The sequence below is a fragment of the Calliphora vicina genome, chromosome 2, assembly GCF_958450345.1.
Source record: "Calliphora vicina chromosome 2, idCalVici1.1, whole genome shotgun sequence".
Taxonomy (NCBI): domain Eukaryota; kingdom Metazoa; phylum Arthropoda; class Insecta; order Diptera; family Calliphoridae; genus Calliphora; species Calliphora vicina.
This window is the reverse complement of record NC_088781.1, coordinates 102,557,519-102,570,851: the sequence shown is the minus strand read 5'-3', so window position 1 is coordinate 102,570,851 and position 13,333 is coordinate 102,557,519.

The window sequence follows — 13,333 nt, the reverse complement described above, 5'->3', positions numbered from 1 at the left end:
ATGAAGACAGATGGAGCAACATGATCTGTGGTGCGTTTGTGTGTTAACATACAACATTGAGTCTTGCGTGCGTTGAAATCGACTCTATTCGCACAACCCCATTCAGAAATTGTCACAAGATCTTGGTTAAGCGTGTCATTCATGTTTTGCCTCATTGCCCCAATCTCCGACAGGCTTGGTCTATAATTGAATGCATATGAATGGCAAATGTTGCTGTCATCTGCAAAAGAGTAGATAGGATTGGAAGTTTGACGTAGAAGGTCGTTTATAAAGATAAGAAATAGAGTAGGAGAAAGAACGGAGCCTTGCGGTACCCCTGAATTCATCTTGAACTCGTTTGATGAGATTCCATCTATAACAACTCGTATAGTTCGATCTCTGAGAAAACTCGATTTTGCTACTGTTAACTAGGTAAGTTTTAGTTAAGTTTAGTAAAGATATTTATAAACGGCAATACTGAGTATTAACACTTTTCAAATTTAAAATATTATTGAAATCTTTCGGTATGTCATGAAATCGTTTCGAAAAATACATTTCTTGTTTACACGATAGTATTACAAATATTTTATTTCTTTGTTCATTGATATTTTTCTTCTAACTTTATTTTTATTTTATATTTTCTTGACTTTTTTATTTGCCTTATTTGTTTTTATAAATACAAACCCGATACATATGAAAATAAAAAGTTTTTGAATTGTTTTAAACAAATTTTCAATACCGACCGTAAATCAAAAAAAAATCATTTGTATTTTTTGAAAATCTAATACAAATTTTGTTTAGACGATGAAATTGTATTATGATACTTGAGTTTTTGACAAATATTAATACTCAGTATTGCCGTCTATAAATACCTTAAGTAAGTTTAGTTTTTGTAACAGGAAAGCTAAAATCTATATATATAAAAGAGTAACGTTACTGACTGACTGACTGACTGAATGACTGACTGATTCATCATCGCACAGCCCAAACGGCTGAAGCTAGAATCACGAAATTTTAACTGTGGATTCCTCCCTCCCCAAAACGATCCGATAAGAAGGGATTTTTGGAAATTCGAACGTTTAGGGGGTAAAAAAGGGTAAAAACGGGTAAATTCGGTAACCTTATATCTTCAAAACTAATAAAGATACAAAAAAACTTAAAGTTGCATGTTACTCCATTTAAAAAATAAGCTGACAGGTGTTTCGTACTTTTTCGAAATTCGAAACATATAGGGGAGAAAACGGGTAAAAACTGTATTTTGGTACTTTTTTGCACCCTATGTATCTTTTAAATCAATAAACATATAAACAAATTTTAAATCGCATTCTTTACTTATCAAAAAATAAAAAATATAAATTTGGTACTTTTTGGAAATTCGAACCCTTAAGGGATAAAAATTGTGTTTATTTTTGGTACTTTTTCATAAAATATGTTTTTCTATAATTTGACATAGGCATACGAATATTTTATTATGAGATCCCACCACGATACAGAAATTTATTTGAATTAAATTTTACCAAAGCAATGGGGATAAAAAAGGTACCAAAAAGGGGATAAAATCGGAAAAATACATTTTATTGAAATTATTAAGCCAATGTTTATAATTTTTTTTAACACTGGTTCCTGGATTCATACAAAAATTAACTAACAGGGTGTTATTTGGAACTCGAGTGCCAAGGTGTATATTGGGCCAAATCCGGGTAAACAGTTTGGTACTTTTTTAAAACATATTTTTTCTTGGGCACATTAACACAGATTTTAATATTTTGAGACATGTCTGTAGCATAAACAATTTTGGCAAAATGGAATATTTTTAAAGGTCGAACTTGAGGGGTGTTCGAGGAAGAAAAGGGAAATTGGTACTTTTCTCCTAATGGTACTTTTTTAATATTTTAAATTATTGCACTTATCGACATTAAAGTTAGCTGATTTGTATCTGAGTGAAGTTTGTGTTAGGCATAGGGTATAATATTTAGGTACCAAAATGTGTGAACAGAACTATAGGTACTTTTTTGTTCTTCTAATGGTACTTTTTTGAAATTTCTATAACAATGGACTTAGAAACATGAAATTAAACATATATGGTCCTAAGTGAGTGAGAATTCTAGGGGGAGACTTTTTGGTACTTTTTCTTTATTGGAATGGTACTTTTTGTAATTTCTTCACCAATGAACCTAGAAACATAAAATAAAGCTTATATATAAACCGAGTGAGTAGGAAACCACAAGTGTGGGTTTTTTGGTACTTTTTCTATATTCTAATGGTACTTTTCTGAATTTTCTATAACTATGGACATAGAAACATGAAATTAAGCATATATGGTCCTAAGTAAGTGAGAATTCTAGGGGGAGACTTTTTGGTACTTTTTCTTTATTTGATTGGTACTTTTTGTAATTTTTTCACCAATGAACCTAGAAACATGAAATAAAGCTTATATGGAACCGAGTGAGTGGGAAACCACAATTGTGGGGTTTTTGGTACTTTTTCTATATTATAATGGTACTTTTTGAATTTTCTACAATAAAGGACCTAGAAACATGAAATTAAGCGTATATGGTCCTATGTGAGTGAAAATTCAAGCGGATACTTCATGGTACTTTTTTTTATTATAAAGGTACTTTTTTTTAATTTTCTATAACAGTGGACTTAGAAACATGAAATTAAGCATACACGGTCCTAAGTCAGTGAGAATTCTAAGGGGAGACTTTTTGGTACCTTTTCCCTATTCGAATGGTACTTTTTGTAATTTCTTCACCAATGAACTTAGAAACATGAAGTAAAGCTTATATGGACCGGAGTGAGTGGGAATCCACAAGTGCCTGATTTTTGGTACTTTTTGTATATTGTAGCAGTACTTTTTGAATTTTCTGTAATAATGGCCATAAAAATATGAAATTAATCGAATATGTTCTAAAGTGAGTGAGAATTCCAGGGGGAGACTTTTTGGTACTTTTTCTTTATTCTAATGGTACTTTTTTGAATTTTTTATAACAATGAACTTAGAAACATGATATTAATCGTATATGTTCTAAAGTGAGTGAGAATTCTAGGGATAGACTTTTTGGTACTTTTTCTTTATTCGAATGGTACTTTTTGTAATTTCTTCACCAATTAACCTAAAGCCATGAAATTAAGCTTATATGGACCCGAGTGAGTGGGAAACCACAAGGGGGGGCTTTTTGGTACTTTTTATATATTCTAATGGTACTTTATGAATTTTCTGTAATAATGGACATAGAAATATGAAATTAGGCGTCTATGGTCCCAAGTGAGTGGAAATTCAAGGCGCTTGGTACTTTTTCTTTGTTCTCATACGTACTTTTGTGAATTTACTATAATAATAGACCAAGCGTTTCCAAAAAACCAAAGAATTTCAAAACCGCGGTTTCGTTTTTTTTTTTGGGTTTTGTGATAATTTTTAAATATTAATTGTTATAGAAACAAAATTAGTTGATAATATAGGAAAGGCTATACAAATTTAAAATTCAAAATTGACGGGTTATGGTTTAGTGAATGCGAATTCAGAAGTGATAATCAATGGTACTATTTGTTTATTATGGTACTTTTTGAATATTTTATAATAATTTTAGGCACACATGATTTTAAATGAATTTGAATTCACAAAAGGTGACTTTAGTGGTAACTTTCTTTTGCATTTTCTATAATAATGGACCCAGAAATATGAAATTAGACATTTACAATTAGATTCACAAAGGGAGACTTAATAGTACTATTTCATTCTTCTAATTGGGGTGGCGAAGCGCACCGGGTCTGCTAGTAATATATAATTTGAACTCTTATTGTATGACTTACAAATGCGGGATTTACAATAGATGGCGGGTTTTATTTTTAATAACTTATATGTAATTTTGAAGGGTACATATCTGTCATTTATTCTCACTTAGTTATTGAATATTATAGTGGAAACATTAAAGTTTTTTTTTGCTTCGAAAATGTATAAACAAAGCGTCATATGCGGGAAGTTTTGCTTTACTTCTTTAATTTGAAAAAAATGTGCCGCTGAAACACACCAATTGCTTATGGTGAATGTGTTTCATCGTGCGAGAGATGGTTTGTACTGTTTAGAATTAGTGATTTTGACATGGAACCAGGCAAATATCCATGGTGCTAAGGTAATGCTCTGTATTTGGTGAGAGCAGAAGGGTCATATCTATTATGAGCTACTAAAATCTGGTCAGACCATCACATGGAACATGTACCGAACGCAACGGATTCGTTTGAAGCAAGCATTTGCCGAAAACTCCCAGAATATGCTGTCAGACATGAAACCGTAATATAAATATACTTTATGAAAAGTATTTAGAATGAAGTGGTTGTGAAGTTTTGCCTACTAACCGCCTTATAGTCCAGACCATTGCTAGGCGTTCATATTGTTGAGATTACGAACGTTTTCGTGAATTTACACGTACACAACCCGAAAGTAAACAAAACACACAGCAAGAGCGTAAAAAATTCAAATAACTCATTTTGTTGCAAACAATAGAGCGTAAAAATACAAATATTTCATTCTGTTGCTTGATGTTGTTGCGGATTTTTTATTTTTAACACATACATGCACACAAAATATAATTTCTCTTTTTGCGCTTCCCTGGTCCAGACATTGCCCTGGTCGTATACTATTTGTTTCGATAGATGCAGAACGCTCTCTCTGGAATACGCTTCACCTTAGAATAGAGTATCCGAAATTAGCTTTATTCGTTCTTGGTTTCAAAATATGAACAGTTCTTTTGTACAAATTAATCGGAGAATCTCTTTATTTTAAATATTCATGCTCTTTGGATAACAATTTGAAAAATTTCTCCCAACACTATTCTTCGCGCAGGATTTTCCGTGTCTTTATAACATCATATGAGATTTCACATTTTAGCACCTTGTATAGACAGACATACATTAGCAATATGATGAAGGAATACTTTGGCAACATTATCTCAGTTTGAAACAATTTTTAGAAAAATTGAAACAATTTTTAGGTGTTTACGACCACAAAATTACAATTTTAATGTGATTTTATTTGCTCTTTATCATTACAGCTTGTACTATACTTCCTTATAAAAATATATGTTATTTTTCTGGCCAAACTTCCAAATATGCAATGTCCCGTTAGAATCTGCAAATTAATCTTGTTTAAACTTAGTAAGTCAAAATTTTTAAATGTTTCGCAACGATGTGATTGATGGCACTTTTTAATTTTTGTTTGATTATCAACAATATATTCGCAATTGCACTTTATTTCAACTAAGTTTTATCTTTTACATAATTCCTCGAACTTTTAAAACCCTTCACCCTAAGTCGTAAAAACAACTTTGTTATGGATTCGAATGGATAACAGAGTCAATTTAGCAATGTCCGACCGATTCCCCAAAATAACATTCGACATGATACATTCATGTAGGTTCATGGTTCATTTAGAGTTTTTGTTGGATGTCGGAATCTTTAGATATTTAATTGTTAAGGATAAATTACATTCGATATGGTCCAATTTTATATCAATCTTTCCAGCATTGCTACCGGTATCTCTCGAATTTCTGCCGCAATATTCAACACACTACGGACTGAATTCGCACCCATATCATCCAATAACATACACTGTGACTCACATTTACGGATGGATTTGTCAATAGTGGGTTTAATAGCACTGTCCAACAGCATTTTTGGAACAGAATAGCGACCGTATAATTCTGAAAGGGCATGTTGAGTAGATAATTTTTGTAGAATAAACTTATAGTCCAGCTAAATATAAATTTTATGGGATAATTTTTGTGGAAGATCCCCTGTCTTTGGGAACCAATTTGACTCTTTTTTCGAGAAAATCAAAAAAGTCCTTACAAAAAGGACATTTAAGGATTAATATATTCTACAAAATTTTTTGGTTAAGATCTTCCACAAAAATGATCCACATAAAATTCCACAATATAACTTTGACAATAAGAATTCTCTCAGATATTAACCTACAACATTTTTTTCAGATAGTATAATGCTACCTTCGATCAAAAAATTAAAACTTTGACCCACTGTAAAAAAAAATTCAGACCAGCTGGACTATAAATTTATTCTACAAAAGTTATCTACTTAACATGCCCTTTCAGAATTATAGGGTCGCTATTCTCTTCCAATCAAAAAGTCTCAATTTGTTGGACAGTGTAGTTTTTCAATCAAAAACTAAATAAAACCAAAAGTTACTACACCATATTTCATTGAAATTGAGAAAATTGCAAATGAAATTGAGAATTTCCATTTTAAATTGAGAAAATTCCAATTGAAATTGAGAATTTCCATATTAAATTGTGAAAATTCCAAATGAAATTGAGAATTTCCATTTTAAATTGAGAAAATTCCAAATGAAATTGAGAAATTCCATTTCAAATTGAGAAAATTACAAATGAAATTGAAAATTTCAACTTTAAATTGAAAAAATTCCAAATGAAATTGAGAAATTCCATATCAAATTGAGAAAATTCTAAATAGAATTGAGAAAAATTATATATCTAAATTATTTTAAACTAAAAAAAAAAACAAAATTAACGATTATATCAGATGTGGAAAGATGTGGTGGTCTGGATAGAGATATCCATTTCAATTTATTTTGTAGTAGAAAACGTGGTTGGTCTCGTGTTGGATCTTGAACAATTCTTTCGATACCTACTTCCGGTGGCCCCGACATCCACCTGATAAGTGCAATTGTATCGCAGACATTATTTAAATGGATAGTCGCAGAGGTTTGTTCACTGCCGAAAGCGCAAACGAATGGGTCAAAATGTTGATAGCAAGAGTTGGGTAATCAGTTATCTGAACTCGTTCTAGTATGCGACAATGCCCCTTGCCACAGTCGTTTACGTGAAATTTTCGACAACTCTCCAGCAACACTTTTTCCATTGAGTCCCTATTCACCAATGCTTAATCCTAATAATTTGGTCCAAAATCAGAAGTATTGTGAAGTCAAAGATGAATATACCAACCGTAAATCCTCCTAATGTAGGAGAGCAGAGGATTTTATATCTTCAAGAATTAATTAACGATTCCAAGTCCCAATTTCATATTGCAATTCTTTATTTCATTTGGAATTTTCTCAATTTGAAATGGAATTTCTCAATTTCATTTGGAATTTTCTCAATATCATGTATAATGTTCTCAATTTCAATGAAAAATGGTGTAGTATTTCATTTTCATATTACTTTTTTTCGACTATTTAATACAAGCCAGATAAATTTTAGCTAAATAAAAAAAAACATTTATACTGACTAGACAATAATCAGGTTAAAGTAGGATAAACTTTTATGTCTAAAAATAATTTTAATACTTTTTAACACATTTATTATACAAATCCTCCTCATATCTTGAAACCTGATAACGCACAGTGTGGTCGTTCTAAAAAAAAGTGTTAATAAGTTTGAACCTTCTAAACTATTGGTCCGATTGTTAAATGATGTTTGAACAAATCGTAGAGGAGGGCATAGGCTTTTTGTGGGTACCCTGTTGGAATACAAAGTGCTGCTTAGGAAAACTTTCTACATATTGTAACTTTTACAAATATGGACAGATTTCAATAAATGAAACATAAAGTGATAAATCAAGTAGGAAGGTAAAGAAATTCCTGTTTATTTCACTTAATTATTTTTTATAGTTTAAAATTGCTGCTTGTTTATCAGCATAAACTTCACGCAGCCTCACAGGAAATAATCGAAACATCTCCATATTTTCAAACAAAAATCATTGATCATAGTGCGCACTAAACGTTTAATTTTTTCGGGATGTAATGGAGTCTGTAGGGTCTTTTGTAGATTGGTCTCACTCCATATGCGTAAATTTTCTCTAGTATTGGATGTATGACTTAAAAATATGGGATTTTTTAAATGTTTAGCTTTTATTTTTAAAGATTTGTGCAATATAAAAGTATTGGCCATTGTTAGCTATGACCTTTTCCCATCTTTCTGGCAACATATTACTTCCAGGGTATTGCAACATGAGGCCGAGCGAAGTCATGATGGAATATTCGGTCTCAGGTCTGGCCGCATATTCTGTGCGTTTTTCGGTTAATGCTATCTAATCTGCATCTAACGCAAACGAATCAGTTGCGTTAGATACAGGTTTTCTGTGATAGTCTGGTCAGATTTCATTAGCTCATAATAGATATGACCCTTTTGCTCCCACCAAATACAGAGAATTAAGTTAGCGCCATGAATATTTGGCATGGGTGCCGATACGACTGGTTGGCCGGGCTTCAAACGATCTCTTCCAACTCTGGTTATCACAATGGATCCATTATTCATCGCAAGTATTGATTCATTGCAAAAAAATATTTTCTTTATAGCGTTCAATCATCATTCGGACATGCTTGAATGCTATATCTCGGCTTCAATTCCTATCATACCCAATTTCTATGCTTTTCCTTTGCCTTGCAATTTAAAAATGTTTGCGATATAATAATTTTGCAATCTCTTGTTGATTTTTACAACAATCTTCATGGAGTAATGCCTATAATTCTTGGTCTTCAAACTTTTTTGGCTGACCTTGGCGATTTTTGTCTTCCATGTCAAAATCACCACTCCATGTCAAAATCACCACACGTCGAAACCGATGGACCACATTAAAGCAAAACTTCCCGCATATGACGCTTTGTTAGACACCAAATTAGAAGGACTATATAGACATATTCTATATCAATGGAAAGATAAATAAGTGTACTTTTATATTTTATTAAAATATCAGTCCTATTGCAAAACAAAAAACGAGTCTGATTGATAAAACTAAAAAATTAGCTATATGGTTTAGATAATTCTGATTTATTAGCACTTCTTTTACGGCCGATCCCACTGTATATCATGAATTAAGTTCAAATAACTTCATACAACAAAGTTTTACTAGATACTTGATACAAAACAAAAACTTAGCAAAACTTTATAGTCATTTCGTGCCATTTTTAGTTCAAAACAAAAATGGCATTCCCTTTTTAATACGTACACCGGAAACACTTACTTCCACAATACACTTAAAATTTTACACGAAATGTCTGTTGATTTTCCGCATGTTTTATTATTTTTTTTGCTCTATTTTACTTCATTACTTTAGTTTTATTTTATTAATGTCTGCAGGTAACAAAATACTTGTAAATTACAATTAAAATGTTTAACAACACGTCAACACGAATTGTAATCGTTTTTCCGCAATTTAACTGATGATTAATAACCCACCTTCTTATTTCCGGTTTAACTGTTTAGCATTTTTATTTTTATTATCCTTATTGCCCTTAAATACACACCAAAGAGAATTGTTTGACAAACATGCATTTCAAAAGTCTCTTTTTAAATTTATTTAGTAGACATTTTTATTAATTTTATGGTTCTTAATTAAAGTGCAGGCAATTTAATTCAATTTTGGGGCGAATTTTAACAATGTTGCCTACGAATTGTGGGTAATAAATTAGATGTTTAATTTGAAGGACATAGATACAATTTGTTTAATAAATTGGGCTATTCACTACAATATTCCACTAGAGTGAAGTGCTTTTACATATGATTCCTGAAGTGATGAAATTGTGATTCACTAGGAAGTATTTTTTGAAGCACCCAATGGAAATTTCCAACTCGGTATCTAACTATGCCTCTCTGTATTTATATTACTAATATGCATTATTTAGAATTAGTTTAAACAATATTTCTTTTATAAGTATGATGATTTAATATTAAATTGTCGTGTTCTTTTGTTTGTTTATTTATTTCTTCGAATATTTACATTTGCGTTGCAGTAATAAAGAGTTTAGTTTTAGTACTTTTAAACATTGTATTTACTGTATTTATCTATGAATAAATTATTAGATATTTACATATCTTTTATCACAAAAAGGTGGAAGAACAATTTTGCATAAGAAAGCCTATGAGATACGCAGACCCAACTGCCTGTTTAATGTTTCTCACTGTTTAAAAATGTGGAATTGGAACGAAACACAATCTAAATTGCAATGATTCTATAGTTAATCAATATATTAGATATCTACCCCCTGTTGTTTGTAAATAAATTAAATTCCTTCACATTACACTGAATTTTCATATCCAGATTTTCAAGAGCTTCCTATTCCTTAATATTTACAACTCTCAGTACTTGCCCCTTGATTGGTTCTACTAGGTTACGGAGCTCCTAGTTCTATGATACGGATCTGTCACATTAACATGGAGTTAGTCCAGGAGGTGAACTATAGAAAATTTCACCTAGTTTTATGGCCATAATTAGTTACAGGCAAACGACTGGACCGATATAAATGATTTTTTAGATTTTACCTTTATAAGTCTCTCCCGCCGAAAGCCCTCAAATACCTATAACTCTTAAATAGAGGTCCTTATATGGGTGCTATGACCAATTATGGACCGATGTTCATAAAAGTTGTTGCGGCGATTTTGATATATATTAGAATTATTTATGTCGAATTTCAACCTAATAGCGGCATTTGCAAGATATTTATGCATATGGAGGCTATGGTCAAATTTGGACCGATCCAAACAGAAATAGATATTGTGAACGGATTTATGGCTGACATTTCTTAATTCAGAATTAAGATTTCTTAATTCAGAATTAAGAGCTCAGCTCTCGATCTAATCTTCATCAAGTCAAATGTAAACATGAGATTGCAAGTTCAACTCACGGCTGGGGCAGATCAATTTTTTTGTGATTTCTTTTTACATAGAACTTGAATTTTGTATGGAGACTACTATTATATAGGCATTTATGTACCATCTGGTTGGAGTCAAATCTCTTTCCGGCGAGATATATCTTCTGGTTTGGAAACAGGTAATAGTCACACGGAACTAAATCCGGAGAACAGGGCGGTTTTCACACACAAAGAAAAATCAACATAATTTTAATTTTTTAAAATTTGATTCTAATTTAATTAAAAATAATTAATTAATTAAATATATAAATTAATAAAATTGTAATTAACAAAAAAAATAAAAAATTTTTTGCCACAACCGAGGATTGAACTCGCGACCTCACGGTTAGAATTATATTTTAATTGGCTACAAAATAAGCTACAGTTCGTCCCCTTAACCCTGTCCGAATATGGATTAATGGAAATTAGTATCAGGAGGTAATAAATACATTTTCAAACTAAACTAAAACATTGATATTAATTAGACAAACAGATTTTATCGCTTATTTTAAGGATTAAAAAGCTACAGAACAATTTCTGTTTGATATGAAGCAGGCATCTCACAGTGGTATGAGAATAAAAAAGAGGGAAATAAATCTGTAACTTTTAAACCCTTACGGCGATTTGAATGAAATTTCACATGCGCAAATAAGAAGTGTAGTCGAGTTTAAGTTTTGAATTTGGACCTCATGACCCCACCAGGAGCGGGACCAGGGGTTCCCAAAGTAGGACACCTCGGGTATGTTCAATTTTTAAAATGATCCTATTTCTTCGTTTGTGTTCCGATTTAAAAAAAAATACACATACAGTATCTCCTCGTCGAGCACTACATAAAACCTCCTAGCTATTTGCTATTCGCATTTGAAAATATAATTTTCTACATTTTTACCCACCCTACACCAGTTTTTTGGTGACCGCGGTTCCAAATATTCATCGATTTTATCCATTTTTCATTTATAGGATTAACAATAGATCTATATATCAAGTACTTTTATTCTTTTTAAGTTATCTAAAAATGTTCTAAGAGGATGTATAATGAATTCATACTTTTTAAAAAGCTAACTTTATGCCAAATATTTTAAATGAAAAAAACATTTATAATTTTTGATACCGTCCGGATCAGGTCCATTAAAAAAATGCCTATTTTTTATGTAAAATTCAACTTTAGGGTAAAAATTCTCAAATCGCATACTCGATATCAAAATATACTAACCTATTTTAGATGGCCCAATAAGTTCTTAATTATCTTGTATAGGGTTCCGATAACCCCGCCCCTATTAATATCCACAATAGCCAAAAAACAAAAATATCTAATTTTTGGGATTTTTCAAGATTTTTTTGGGAATTGCGGGATACTGGATAACAAATTTCAAAATTTGTTTCTTTTTTCCATTTTAAATAGAAAAATCTACATAACTGTGAAATTTCATTAAAAAATATTCATAATTAAAAATTTTATTTCAATTTGAAAAATTCGTATCTATGCAAAATTCAATAAAAAGCATTTTTTGTCATATTTTTCAAAAAAATATTCCATGAATTTTTTAATTGTCAAAAGTTATATACATTTTTGAAAAGTAGACAAAATCCTCTATCCAATGATATATAACATGTCTACCTTATGTTTTTTACGTGTCAAATAAATTAGGGAAAACTTAACAACTCGCTGAGTGTAATTTTTTTTAAATCGGAACACAAACGAAGAAATAGGATCATTTTAAAAATTGAACATACCTGAGATTTCCTACTTTGGGAACCCCTGGTCCCGCTCCTGGTGGGGTCATGAGGTCCAAATTCAAAACTTAAACTCGACTACACTTCCTATTTGCGCATGTGAAATTTCATTCAAATCGGCGTAAGGGTTTATAAGTTACAGATTTATTTCCCTCTTTTTTTATTCTCATACCACTGTGCATCGTTTACTTGAAGTTTTTTTTCCATTACCCTTTTTTGTTATAGATGTTGATGGTAAAGCGTACTTAAACTGGTCTAAATTCAAGAGAATTTAATAATTGCGACTATTGTTACAGAAATGTAAATTTTTTCTTAGTTCCTCAAACCGTGAAATATGCATAGCAGAAGCTATACATGGCACCCCCATATCTGGATCAGTGGACCAGTAGCTTCGGAATATTCTAGTAGTTTAATAGGCCTAAATATATAAATTTTTATATAAACATCATAAAACATTGAAGGGAAAATTTCCACACTCTCGACCTTTCATACATATTGGGACACCTGTGTGCCTTACAAGAAATCTCGTGTTGCGGATAGTTCAAAATCATCTTTTTAGCAAAAATCAATTTAATCGCAATCTTTACTTACCATTCTAACAAAATCAATAGAAAAACTGCTTTTAAACTGCACTAATGTATTACAAATCACTTTTTAATATTATAAAAAAAACTTCGAAATTACCAAAAATAAAGTTGAATTATTTGTTTTACTTTTTCTGATCAGTGGTACCAAACTTCAAAGAAAATAAATGTTAAACATTTGGCACACCGGTGTCCCATAGCGTCAAAGGGTTAATAAAACAATAGTGTATAATTTTTTTGCCATTTTGAAGTAATTGAGTTTAAAATTTTTGTGTTAGTAGGCATCTAGAACAAAAGTAATATTTCAATTGATCTTTTGACCCACTTTGTGGAAGTAGAATTTCTTATTATGCAAATAAATAATGGTTATATGCTG